The sequence below is a fragment of the Equus asinus genome, chromosome 19, assembly GCF_041296235.1.
Source record: "Equus asinus isolate D_3611 breed Donkey chromosome 19, EquAss-T2T_v2, whole genome shotgun sequence".
NCBI lineage: Eukaryota > Metazoa > Chordata > Mammalia > Perissodactyla > Equidae > Equus > Equus asinus.
Genome location: NC_091808.1, coordinates 21,572,601 through 21,585,784, shown reverse-complemented (window position 1 = coordinate 21,585,784; position 13,184 = coordinate 21,572,601). Strand labels below are relative to the sequence as shown.

At 45.2% G+C, this 13,184-nt stretch overlaps 1 long non-coding RNA gene across 1 annotated transcript; it reads right to left on the bottom strand.

Moving 5' to 3' along the window:
- Window positions 1-89: 89 nt before the first annotated feature.
- Window positions 90-12,537, bottom strand: LOC139041060 (uncharacterized). The gene is made up of 3 exons (XR_011495574.1): window positions 12,402-12,537; window positions 12,007-12,153; window positions 90-5,566 (listed from the first exon to the last, which is right to left on the bottom strand). It is a non-coding gene; the product is annotated as an uncharacterized lncRNA (long non-coding RNA).
- Window positions 12,538-13,184: the final 647 nt, after the last annotated feature.

The window sequence follows — 13,184 nt, the reverse complement described above, 5'->3', positions numbered from 1 at the left end:
AGAGAAGGAAGGAGGAGGTTGGGGCGAGAGCTGGTCCTTGGGGTAGGGCGGGGGAGGGGGCCATGAGAGAGGGTGGGCTGCACGTCTGTGAATGTCAGGTGATCATTCCATATCTCCACTTAGTGATGGGCTTATGTCCTGAGGGCTGGGAGCTGGCTGATGGGCGGGGAGCTGCTGTCCCAGGGACTTCGGAAGCCTCCCTGGGGGGGGGGCGTGCAAGAAGGCAGTCTCAGTAGCCTGGAGTTGTCTCTAGTGGTTTGTTTCAGAGATGGGGGCCTGGCTGGATAGTTTTGCTTCTAAGGGTCCATACTTCATGTGTGACAGTGGACGGGGGAAGGTTTGCTACAGGATGTTGGATTATGGGATGCCTGGGAGCCCGTCTTGATGCCATTTCTCCCTCCATTCTGAAGTCCTAGATCTGTTCACAATCACCTTTAGGAGATTGCCTCTGGAAAAAAATAGTTTGTCTCAATGAATTTCGTTGGGAGGGGCTCATGTCTTCGTGCTGGATGCGGATGCCAGCGGCCAGGCCCCGTTCCCTCCTTCGAGCTGACTTGCTTGCACCGCCTGGAGCTTCCCAACTCTGGCATCGTCCAGTTTTGATGCCTTTTGACCACGTCTTTCTTGCAGAAGTAAGAAGTTAAATATTATCCATGTGTGTCTGGTTCCCCAGAGATCGCCCCTCCCCATTCCTTTAAAAGATTAACTACATATCAAAACGAAATTTCAAGAAGTGCAACTGAGCACGAGGTTTGTGCTTTTATGTGGACAATTTTTCAAAGGGTGCATAGCATTTTGGTTTTATAAAGCTTGACTCCTTTCCTCTGATCCTTTTTTTTGTAAATTTCTAAGTGTTTTTTAGGCAAGGGTGACACTGATAACATGGTTTGGGAAAGATAGCCTTTTAATAGGACATGAAATATCTTGGGCTCCTCTGGTTGGAAAGGGAAAACGCCAGCTAAGGGTCTTGGCTTCATTCACTCCTATGCATTGCTCTCACCACTCTGTCAGACAGGTTTTACTAAACCATCCCCACGGTGGGCAATGATCCTCTTTTAAAGACCTTATGAGATTGACACCAGTCCCTTTCCCAGAGGCCAGCACACATCAGGCATCCTGGTGCTGCTGGTTCTGCTCCAAAACTAAGGTAAAATGACCTTCAAGAAATAAAGTACCCAGTGGCTCAGGTCCCTCCCCAGATAATGGAAGTTCAGCAAGATTGAGGTCTGTGCAGAAGAGTGGCTTAAGGCAGCTTTGTTGTAGTGACATGGCTGAAGGCTAGGTGGCAGAATAGATACATCATTTAAAACACGCCTCCTTTCGAGAAGGGAAAGAAGCAGGCACAGGGGAAGTCTAACAACAGGGATGAGGAGTGGGAGAAGCAGAAGTGTTGGGGGGGGTGAGGTGGGCCACATCAACACCCCGTAGGTCAGCAGTGCGCCGCCCCAGCCTGGGTGCTGCCCTTTGGCTGCAACAGCGCCGATCCAGCTGGAGGTGGGAGGTCCTCCAAGCCCCCGGCAGCTATAATCATGATCACTTTACCTTGGAGACGAGGTGCGGCCAGGTCAGAACTTGATTACTTTGGGTTTGTCAAAGAAAGCCCTAAAGCTGCCGTGATGAATAGTTCGAATGTGGTCTTCAGCCAAAGTGCATAAAAAAATGTCCTTTTTAAATTTTAAAATGCTAATTATGGTCTATTTCAAACATTCAAAGAGCAGAAGATAATATAACAGATATCCTGCACTCACCACACACGTTTAACACATGTGAACATTTGCCATCCGTGTTGGAGATTTTGTTAAAAAGAAATACAGTGTCACAGAGAGCCGCTCCCCTCCTGCTCCAGTCCGTCTTGTTTTTCCTGCGCGGAGGTAGCACCCTCCTGAAATGGCTTTGTGTCCTTTCTGCAGAATGTTTTTCTAGGTTTTATATGAAGTTTCTTGTACGGCAGAGTCAGGACAATTTTGAGGGTGAAACCGTCTGCTGGTTTAGAGTGAATTTGTAGTGGTGCTTGCTCTGGTGGCAATTTAATTAGAATCTAAATTGACCCGAGGGCTGACTTTTGAAGGAGCTGGAGCCAGCTACGACTCACGGTGATTTATATTTCTATGTGAGCAATGTATAAGTTAATAGTTTTAAAAATTGATGTTTAGGAGGCTTCTGGAGCCATTCCAGCGAGAGATGGCGGAATAGAGAGAGTGCCATAAATCCAGCTCCTGGTTGGAGGCCTGCTGTCTCCTTGGATCACGGGATCTGCGCGGCCCCAGAGCTGTGTTTGAATTTTGGAAAAATGAGATTAACTAGGGAAAGTGATCGATTGCTAGCTGAAAGACAGTGTTGGTAGATCCAGGTCTAAGAAGGATAAAGATGGACCAGGTAGGGAAGATGGAATCACTTGGGATAGGAGGAAAGAGGAAGAGTGTTAACTCCTGGAGCGAGTTTAATATAATGCACTAGAGCATCGAAAAGTCCAAATAAAATCACAGCGCTGGGTTGGAATCCAGGCTTCATCACAGCAGGAGAGCGAGAAGCCTAAGGGCTAGGTTACCACTGTTAGCCCGTAGGGCAAATTTGTGTAAATTAGGAAAAAATGCCCTTCCTCGAGATACTTTACTTCTATTTGTCCGAAAATTGTTAGAAAATACAGATTTTGTTAGAACAAGAAATTTACTACCCCTTCCAGGCAATTGTCATAATGAATGTATATATCTATGATGTCTGCTATATGAAGAGTGCCATTTAGACGGAGCTCTAACTATGCAGTGCACAACCTGCACAGCTGTATGTGGTGGCCCTGGTTGGAAGAGTTGAGCCTGGTTTCCAAACCATGAGGAAACACTGCTTTTCTACCAATGTGGAAAGGATCGGCCCAGTGACATGGTTTGATTCATTACTAGGGTTGAAGCATGGGCTTAAGCCCCTACAAAGGTGCTGACTCTGGCCATGTTCTCAGCTGGGCCAATCTACACCTTTGTGCCATTCCTTAGAAAACCCATGGTTTTCCATGCCCCTGTGTCTTTGCACAAACGGTTCATTCAGACAGTAATGCCTTTCCCCTCAGGGTTGACCAGTGAACTCCTTGTCATCATTAAAGATGCAGAAGAAGTCACAGCTACTTTAGAAGGTTTCCTGACTCCCCTGTGTGATTTCCTAAGGGCACCTAGCTGGGTAGCAGCATTTATCCCACGTGGGCCTCTCTGTCCCCAGTGGCGAAATGGGGGAATAGTATAGCCTACTCCATAGGTTGTTGTGAGCCTTGAATGAGGCAGTGGCCCTTGCTAGTGCCCAATCAATATTACCTGTTGGGGCCCTCTCTTCCCATTAGATTGAATGTCTCGGAGGCCCAAGGTCTTAATTCATCTCGGTATCTTACTTTTGCTTTTTCTACTTTCCCTACCTCTTGGCCATGAGTCTCGAGTACAGTTCCTGGCAGAGAAAGCACTTAATAAATTATTTTTGAATGAAAAATACTTACCATCCTCTAATAATTCCAACATCTTCCCAAACACTTAGCTTTATCTCTGTGCTATTCTGCCTTTTGGTAATGTCCATATAAATGTGTTTCTATTTTGTCCCTTTATACATGAGTCTGTTCAGTCCTTTGTGCCTCAGATGGGAGTAATTTATGGACTCTTTTAAAATAACAGTGAATTCCAATATATTCCTATTGTTGGATTTAAAATATATTAATTGTAGTGTAACCTAAATATGTATAAACATATTAAGGTATAAATTCCATAAGCTTATCTCACTGTAAAACCCAACAAATAGGTAAATAAACTCAATCAAAACTACAAACCCAACAAAATGCAAAATGCCAACATTAATTCAGCGTGTTGGTTGTTGTTTGGTTGATGTTTTGCTGAAAAGAAATCACTACCCATGTTGTGATTGTGGTTTAAGTGTGATGGCACAAGTTTTTTGAGGTTGACATGCACACGTTTGATGTTCTGTTTGATGATTTAGTTCTCTTACTATTTTTTTTTTTCAACAACAGTGGAGCCATGGATTACATAGTGGTTAAAGTCAGCTTGAAATACAAAAATTGAGTATAATCAAAATTACCCATGAAAGCTCCTTAAATCACTTGCAAAACAAAATAGTACTGCGGAATCTTTATATTCATAACACAGCGTCATGTCACCCCCCCTCCCCCACCCCCCCCCCCCCCGCCCGTCACTCAGCCCCGACACGGTGTCTCAGGATCAGGTCTGCAGCTGCTCGATAGCCCATTAGCCCATGACAACGAAGGAGGTTTTACTTGGCTCCCACGACTTTGAAAATGGAACGCATCTTCTGGGGCTAGATAGAAGAAGGCTGAGGTAAGGAATCTGCACACAACTGGGTGACAAACCGTGGACAAAAATACAAATTAAACAAACATAAATGACATGAACAGTCTGTACTATGATGGCCGGGGTGTGTGTGTGTGTATGTGTGTGTGTATATTGGAGGTTGCACAGTGAGATGGCATGAAGCCAGGAGAGTTGGCTCCCATTTGTTGATAAATGAGGGGGTAGGCATTTAGGTGCCACGTGCGACATAAACATCACAACTCACTAGGTCTTTCCATGTATATGGACTTAGAACAGGTGAGTGCACCAATCTGACCACCACACAGGACATGCAAGCATCTTAACCAGAAGCCAACCAGATGTTGAAGAGACAACATCTATTTTGAGCAAGGATTGAAAGGCTGAGTGAAGAACGCCGTGGGATTTACCCAATTAGGGTAGGTTGGGTGTGGGGCGGGCTTCCCTGAGCCCGAGGCTTTGAATACCACTGTCCTTTTAGATTGAAGCAGCTCAGCCTTGAACAACTTACTTACTCTTCCTCTCGTTTAATTTATTCTTCCATAAAATGGACCATGGTACCTATTGATGGGTTGTCCCGAGGGTTAAATGAGACAGTGGATGTAAATCAGTTAGCATAGCACCTATTACATATCATATGCATTTGCCAGGGCTGCTGTAACAGAGGACCACGAACTGAGAGGCTGAAACAACAGGAATTTGTTGTCTCACAGTTCTGGAGGCCGGAAGTCCAAGATCCAGGTGTCGTCAGGGTTGTGCTCCCTCTGAAAGCTCCAGAGAAGGATCTGTTCCAGGCCTCTCTCGGAGCTTCTGGTAGGTCCTTGGTTTGGGGCAGTGTGACTCCACTCTTCATGCGGTGTTCTCCCTGAGTGTGTCTGTGTTCAAATTTTCCCTTTTCGTGAGGACACCAGTCGTACTGGATAAGGGGCCCACTCTGCTCCTTATGACCTCAGCTTAACTAATTGTGTCTGCACCAACCTTATTTCCAAATAAGGGCACACTCTGGGGGTTAGGACTGGAACACATGGGTTTTTGGGGGTGGGCACAGTTCAACCCATAACACACAGTAAACACTCAGTGGCGGTGACTTTATTTGTGGTTCCTTCTTCGTTCACCTTTCTGTGGGGTATTTTACAGCCAGAATTTCCAGATCTGCATTCTCATCGTCTTTTCAGGCCTTGATTGTGTCTAGAAAGAAAACGCCATGGGAACAGACCATGTGACTGTTGTGTTGGCCATTATGTCGCCAGGGCCTAGAACACATAGCAGACAATCGATGAGTGTTTGAGAACAAATGAAAGAAGTCTGTTTCCTCCTGTCTCTGTTCTTTTCTTTTTTTTTTTGATTTCTCAGTAGCTAGCCTCTCCCCTTGGTTATCTTTTCTAGATTGCCAGAGTACTAAAGGCAAAAGAAATGAAACCAAACAAATTTTAATTTCTTGTGTTGATAATGATTAAATCTTCTCTAATCACTTGTTCTCTGCGGCCAGTTAGAGACCCAGCAAGATGGCAGAGGGTGGCGGTGGTCCTGGTGTTGGGGCGGGGGGTGGGGGGCGCATGGTGCCTGTGCTGGAGACCCACTCTGGGCACTTCAAGGGCTTGATATTGGCCAGGGTGGGCACTTTAGAATGAATGGGACCTAACTGCACTCTTAGAGTCTGGGCAGAAACCAGCGAGGTCAGTCTTGGCTCCAGAGATTGAAAGTCAAAGTGTAAATGAGGAGCCACAGGCCTGGAAAGGTACAGGGGCTTTATCTGGTCCTCAGAAAGGTGTGATGCATGCCCCTTCATCTTGTGCAATGACTCCCTGGTCCACACACCACCAGTGCAGGCCCAGAGGATGTGGCCACCTTTATCAGATGGCTCCTGGTCTGAACACGTCTGAGGAGCTGTGCTAACCTTGGACTCAGGCAGGAACTGGAGTGTGAAGTGTAGGAGACAACACTCTGTATCCTAGAGACCCCGCGGTGAACTGTCACAGGCCTAGCATCTCTGTGGTGGTCTCTGGACTCAATCCCTCGCCCCCCCAAAAAGAGAAATCACTGAACACACACTAATGATTTACTGGCATCCTCTATGTACATATGTATCTATCTATCTCCCTAGCTATTTTCTCACAGCTGTAGAACAGATGTCACAAATGCACACGGCCCCCGGCCCCCGGCAAGACACAGGAAGGATGCAGGCTGGGTGGGGGCTGCGGAGAATTGTGGGTTCAAGAGGGGCAGGGGAAATTCAATTCCAGCCTCTTGTTACCATTTGGGACTATGGCTCACCCTCCCCTGACTTTTTTTTTAATTAACTGATTATTTAATTTTGCTAAAACCCCTTTTTATTTGTATTGTGGAGAATCTCAAACGTGCACAAAAGCAGACAGAATAGTGTAAATCTCCATGAACGCATCCCTCAGCCTGAAGAGGGATTACTCTGTGACCATCCTACCCAACATGCACAGCTCTGGCCACTTCCTCCATTTCTACGGACTGAACTTTAAAATATAATGAAAACAGACCTCTTCAGCTTTGGGCACACTGTTATGTTTATGGTGCTTGTTTCTTCTTACACCCTGAAAATTCACTCAAACATTCTCGAATAGTAAGTAGTGATAGAGATGATTTCGGTCTATATTATGCTAGAAGAATTTGGTGGCCAATAAAAGAATATTTGAGAAAAGCGGCTAAGTGGAGAATAAATGACTTTGAGGTTCCAGAGTGTGGACATCTGAGAGGATGGGCTGGGAGGCAGATGATCTGAACAGAGGAAGCACTGAAGAGAGGTGGAGAGAAGGGGCTGGAGACGGTACACCTAGGTGAGGCTAGATGAGCACAGAGAAAACGGCAGATCTGGAAAGAGCAGGGCTGGTGGTAGAGATCTGGGGATCAGCCACACGAAACAGGGCAATAGAAGCACAAACTCCCAGCAGGAAGGCATGACGCAGGGAAGAGCTCCTTGGTCTGAGCTTAGGAGGAGAGCCCAAGTTATCACCAGGAAACGTACTCAGTTTCCCAAGAAGGGAAAGAGGTGTTGCTGCAGAGGAAGGGGGCTGGAGGGCGCCCGTCTGATTTGATCTTGGTGAAGGAGGTCAAGAGCGGGTCACCACGTCAAGGTGGGAAGAGATTGGGAGATGCGGAGAGAAATGAGCATTTGAAACAGCTGGGTTGGATTGGGGTGGGGAGGGAGGACCCTGGGAACTCAGAGGAGGAGGTGGCTGCCTGCCCAGCCGGACACCAAGCTCCTCTACCCACACCAAGAGGATCTGTGCCATATAGCGATATGGGCCCGCCTTGAGAAACACGACAGATCTCAGATAAGCAGGCTAACGCTACACCTAAAGGAACCAGAAAAAGAGAATAAAGGAAGCCCAAAGTCAGCAGAAGGAAGGAAATAATAAAAATCAGAATGGAAATAAATGAAACAGAGACTGAAAAGACAATAGAAAAGATCAATGAAACTAAAAGCTGGTTCTTTGGAAAGATAAACAAGATTGACAAACCTTTAGCTAGACCTACTAAGAAAGAAGAGAGAAGGCTCAAATAAATAAAATCAAAAGAGGAGAAATTACAGCACACACCACAGAAATACAAAAGATTATAAGAGAGTACTGTGAAAAGCTACATGCCAACAAATTGGATGACCTAGAAGAAATTGATAAATTCTTAGACCCATACAACCGTCCCAAACTGAATTAAGAAGACAGAGAGAATTTGAATAGACTGATCACTGGTAAGGAGATTGAAACAGTAATCAGAAACCTCCCCAAAAGCAAAAGTCCAGGACCAGACAGTTTCTCTGGTGAATTCTACCAAACATTCAAAGAAGATTTCATACCTATCCTTCTCAAACTCTTACAAAAATCGGAAGACGTGGGGACACTTCTCAATTCATTTTATGAGGCCTAGATTACCCAGATTATCCTGTGAAGACCCACATTAACAATACGAACAATATTAATACCCACATTAAGAATATGAAGAATAAAAATCATATGATCATCTCAATAAATGCAGAGAAAGCATTTGACAAGATTCAGCATTCATTTATGATAAAAACTCTCAGTAAATGGGTATAGAAGGAAAATACCTCAACATAATAATGGCCACATATGACAAATCCACAGCTAACATCATAGAGAATGGTGAAAGACTGAAAGCTATCCCTCTGAGAACAGGAACCAGACAAGGATGCCCACTCCCACCACTCTTATTTAACATGGTATCGTGAGTCCTAGCTAGAGCAATTAGGCAAGAAAAAGGAATAAAAGGCATCCAAATTTAAAGGAAGAAGTAAAACTGTCACTATTTGTGGATGACATCATTTTATATGTAGAAAATCCTAAAGAATCCAAAAATTGGTTAGAAATAATAAATGAATACAATAAAGCAGCAGTGTGCAAAATCAACATAAAAAAATCTGTTGCATTTCTCTATACTAACAATGAACTAGCAGAAAAAGAAATTGAGAACACAATTCCATTCACAATTGCAACAAAAAGAATAAAATAGCTAGGAATGAATTTAACCAAAGAGGTTAAAGACTTGTACACTAAAAACTATGACATTGTTGAAAGAAATCCAAGACACAAAGAAATGGAAAGATATTCCATGCACGTGGACTGAAAGAATTGACATAGTGAAAATGGGCATACTACCCAAAGCAATGTACAGATTCATTGTGATCCCTATCGAAATCCCAATGACATTTTTCACGGAAATAGAACAAAGAATCCTCAAATTTATATGGAACAACAAAAGACCCCGAACAGACAAAAAAATCCTGAGAAAAAAGAACAAAGCTGGAGGCATCACAATCCCTGACTTCAAAATATACTACAAAGGTACAGTAATCAAAACAGCATGGTACTGGCAGAAAAACAAACACAGATCAACGGAACAACAGAACTGAGAGCCCAGAAATAAACCCACACATCTATGGACAGCTAATTTTTGATAAAGGAGCCAAGAACATACAATGGAGAAAGGAAAGTTTCTTCAATAAATGGTGTTGGGAAAACTGGACAGCCACATGCAAAAGAATGAAAGTAGACCATTATCTTACACCATACATAAAAATGAACTCAAAATGGATTAAAGACTTGAATGCAAGACCCGAGACCATGAAACTCCTAGAAGAAAACATGAGCAGGACACTCTTTGACATCAGTCTTAGCAATATCTTTTTGGATATGTCTCCTTAGGCAAGAGAAAGAAAAGGAAAAATAAACAAATGGGACTACATCAAATTAAAAAGCTTCTACACAGCAAAAGAAACCATCAACAAAAGGGAAAGACAACCCACCAATTGGGAGAAGATATTTTCAAATCACATATCTGATAAGGGGTTAATATCCAAAATATAGGAAGAACCCATAAACTCAACAACGAAAAACCAAAAAAACTTGATTAAAAACTGGGCGGAGGATCTGAACAGACATTTTTCTGTTCAGATCTTCTTTTAGAACATATACAGATGGCCAGCGAGCACATGAAAAGATGTTCAACATCACTAATTATTAGAGAAATGCAAATCAAAACTACAATGAGATATTGCCTCAAGCCTCTCAGAGTGGCTATTATTAAAAAGACAAGAAATAACAGGTGTTGGAGAGGTTGTGGAGAAAAGAGAATCCTCATGCACTGCTGGTGGAAGTGTAAACTGGTGCAGCCGCTATGGAAAACAGTATGGAGATCCGTCAAAAAATAAAAAACAGAACTACCATGTGATCCAGCTATTCCACTTCTATTTACCTGAAGAACACAAAAACACTAATTTGAAAAGATACATGCACCCCCATGTTCATTGCAGCATTATTCACAATAGCCAAGACTTGGAAACAACCTAAGTGCCCATCAAGGGATGAATGGATAGAGAAGATGTGGTATATATACACAATGGAATACTACTCAGCCATAAACAAGATGAAATCTGTCCATTTGCAACAACGTAGATGGAACTTGAGGGCATTATTCTAGGTGAAATAAGTCAGATGGAGAAAGACAGTTACCGCATGATTTCACTCATACATGGAAGATTTAAACAATGCAATAATAAGCAAATGTACAGATACAGAGAAGAGATTGGTGGTTACTAGTGGGGAAGGAGAGTGGGAGGAGGTTGAAAGGAGTAAAGGGGGACATTAGGAGTAGGGTGACAGATGGAAACTAGATATTTGGTGGCGAACATGATGCAGTCTGTAGAGAAGTAGAAAATGATAGACACCTGAAATTTATGTAGTGTTATAAGCCAATGTTACTTCAATAAAAAAAAAAGAACCTGTTCCAGCTGTGAGATAGATAGAGAGAGAAAAAGAGAGAGCGCCTCTGCTGGGTGGAATGTCTAACTTCGGGGACCATCTAGACCCTCTTTTAAAAAGCTCACCTGATTAGATCAGGCTCACCCAGGATAATTTACCTTTTGATTGACTCCAAGTCAACTGCAAATTAACTACATCTGCAGGAACTCTTTTCGTTTGCCATACAAGGTAAGGTAATTACAGGGTGATATTCTATCACCTTTGCCGTATTCTAGTGGTTAAAAGCAAGTTACATGTCCCACCAGCCCTAAGGGGAGAGGATTATACAAGAGCCTGGGTCATTGGGGGTCATCTTCGAATTCTGCCCACCATGCTACTTGACAGGTCAATGCTGTTTTTGTCCTCAGGTGTCCCCCCAGTACAATGATAGGACTCTGAGTCCGTGGACCAGTGCTAAATCTTATGCAGAGACCCCATTGGCAAGAGAGAAAGGACTTCAGAGAGGAGGAAATGTTAAGCCATTTTCATGCCCCTCAAGCTCCATAGTGTTTCATGAAAGTCAGAGGAGGCCGTCCGCAACGAACTTGAGTTAGCAGACACGTGAGAAGAGCATGTGAGGGGCTGATCCCGTGGCACAGTGGTTAAGTTTGCATGTTTGGCTTCTCGGCACCCAGGGTTCGCTGGTTTGCATCCCAGGTGTGGGCATGGCACCGCTTGGCAAAAGCCATGCTGTGGTAGGCATCCCATGTATAAAGTGGAGGAAGATGGGCACAGATGTTAGCTCAGGGCCAGTCTTCCTCAGCAAAAAGAGGAGGATTGGCAGTAGTTAGCTCAGGGCTAATCTTCCTAAAAAAAAAAAAAAAAAGGAAGAGCACGTGAGCAGCAGGCACGTGCCCCTCCCGGAACACAAAGATGAATGTGTTTCCTGCTTGCTGAGATCTCTGCAGTTTCCTGTGGGAGATCAGACACATACAGTTGGTACAAAATGGCCTAAAGGTAATATCTTAAGAGATGTAGGCAGCCAGGCTGAGGGCCACTAAGACCCACATGCGGGAGCCATCCTATCATACGTGCACGTCGATAGGTGTCCTGTGGTTTCTGGTCACTTAAGCCCTCCTTGTCTTTCTGACTGCCCTACGGGGTGTGACCCACTCAGGGAAGACTCTGCTGTTGCTGGGCTCTGCTTTGACATTGGCTGACATCTGGTCAACCCCACAATAAAGCCACACAGACCAGTAGCGCGGAAGAGGCTGACAGCCCCAGTGAAAAATTGAGTTTTCCAGTTCTGACTTCCAGGGGTTATTCAAAGTGTCAGGGATGTGAGAGGAAGAGAAACTGTTCAGGAAAATTGACCAGGAGCGTTTGGGCTGGGAGCGGATCCGGCCCCCTTCCTGAGGCTGGCCCGGGCCACCCCATCTCACCCCCGAGTCTTTGCCGTGTGTTACCTGGACGGCACGCTGGCCACGCTTGGCAGGAGGGGAGGGAGGCTGTGTGGTCTGGCAAAGAGCAGAGCAGAGGGGCAGAGGGACAGAGCTTGGATCTGCGCTGACTCACGGCACCACTCATGCCAGGCATTTCTCCATTCAGTCCAGCTGGAAAATGAGGAAAAGACCCAAGTCAGGCCCTCTCTGAGAAATCCAGATGCCTTTCGGGAGAACAAACAAGGCCGCCTCCCCTGTCTCTGGCCCCTGGTCCTCTGTGTTTGTGATAGTGTGCGCATGTGTCTGTTTCTGGGTCTTTAGGTGGAGGGTGTGCGTCTGTTCCTGCTCTAACCATTTCTCTCTGATCCCCTTCCTCGTCTTTCTCTGTAGATCGCTTTAGGACCTGCCTTTGGTCTCACCTTCTGTCTCCGTCTTCAGGTGGGAACCCGCAGAAGCACTGTGCCCCTCCTTTCTCGTTCTAGCTTCCTTCAGTTCAAGTGAGGTCTGGGCTCCCGCCCGCCTCCTGCGGGCTGTGTCTCGGCACGCCTCTGCCCCTCATCTTGACAATGGAAAGGCTGGGGGTGGAGGCATAGGAAAAGCTCTTGACCTGGCAAGGGCCGTGCGGGCCTCTGGTTCTGTCTGTTGCTGGAGCAACAGCAGGGATTTTTTATAGGCACTTTTGGTGCAGGAACAAAGAACAACAAAAAAAATCCCTCCTTTTAGCGAGTACTGTCCTGTGCCCTTGGATTCCGTTTTCTCCGTCGCCCCCTGCGTCCCTCCCAGGGTCCCGAGACAGGCACCTTTCTTCACCTTCGTACTGTTTCTTCCCTCCGATTTACTCAGGAAAAGCAAATCCATTTCTCCTTCTGGCTTTCCTCTCCCTCCCCATTCTCCCGCATGTAGGGTGACTTTGGGAGTGAATGGCTTTGCACTGTCTGCATTTCATTCAAATGTTTGCAGAGGGAGAATCCTGTTCAGTGGCTGACTGTGTCTGAAAACATGCTGGCTAGGAGCCCTCCAGGCCTGAGCTGGACCTTAGGGCCCCCGCCAATTAGTTGAGTGACCCTGGGGAGTTACCTTTCTGAGCTTCCGTTTTCCTTTTGTGTAAAATGGAGATAATTAAGCCTGCTGTGCAGGATGGGAATACTAAACAGGACAATTGAGGGACATTTCTTAGCACACTGTCCTCTAAATGGATGCGC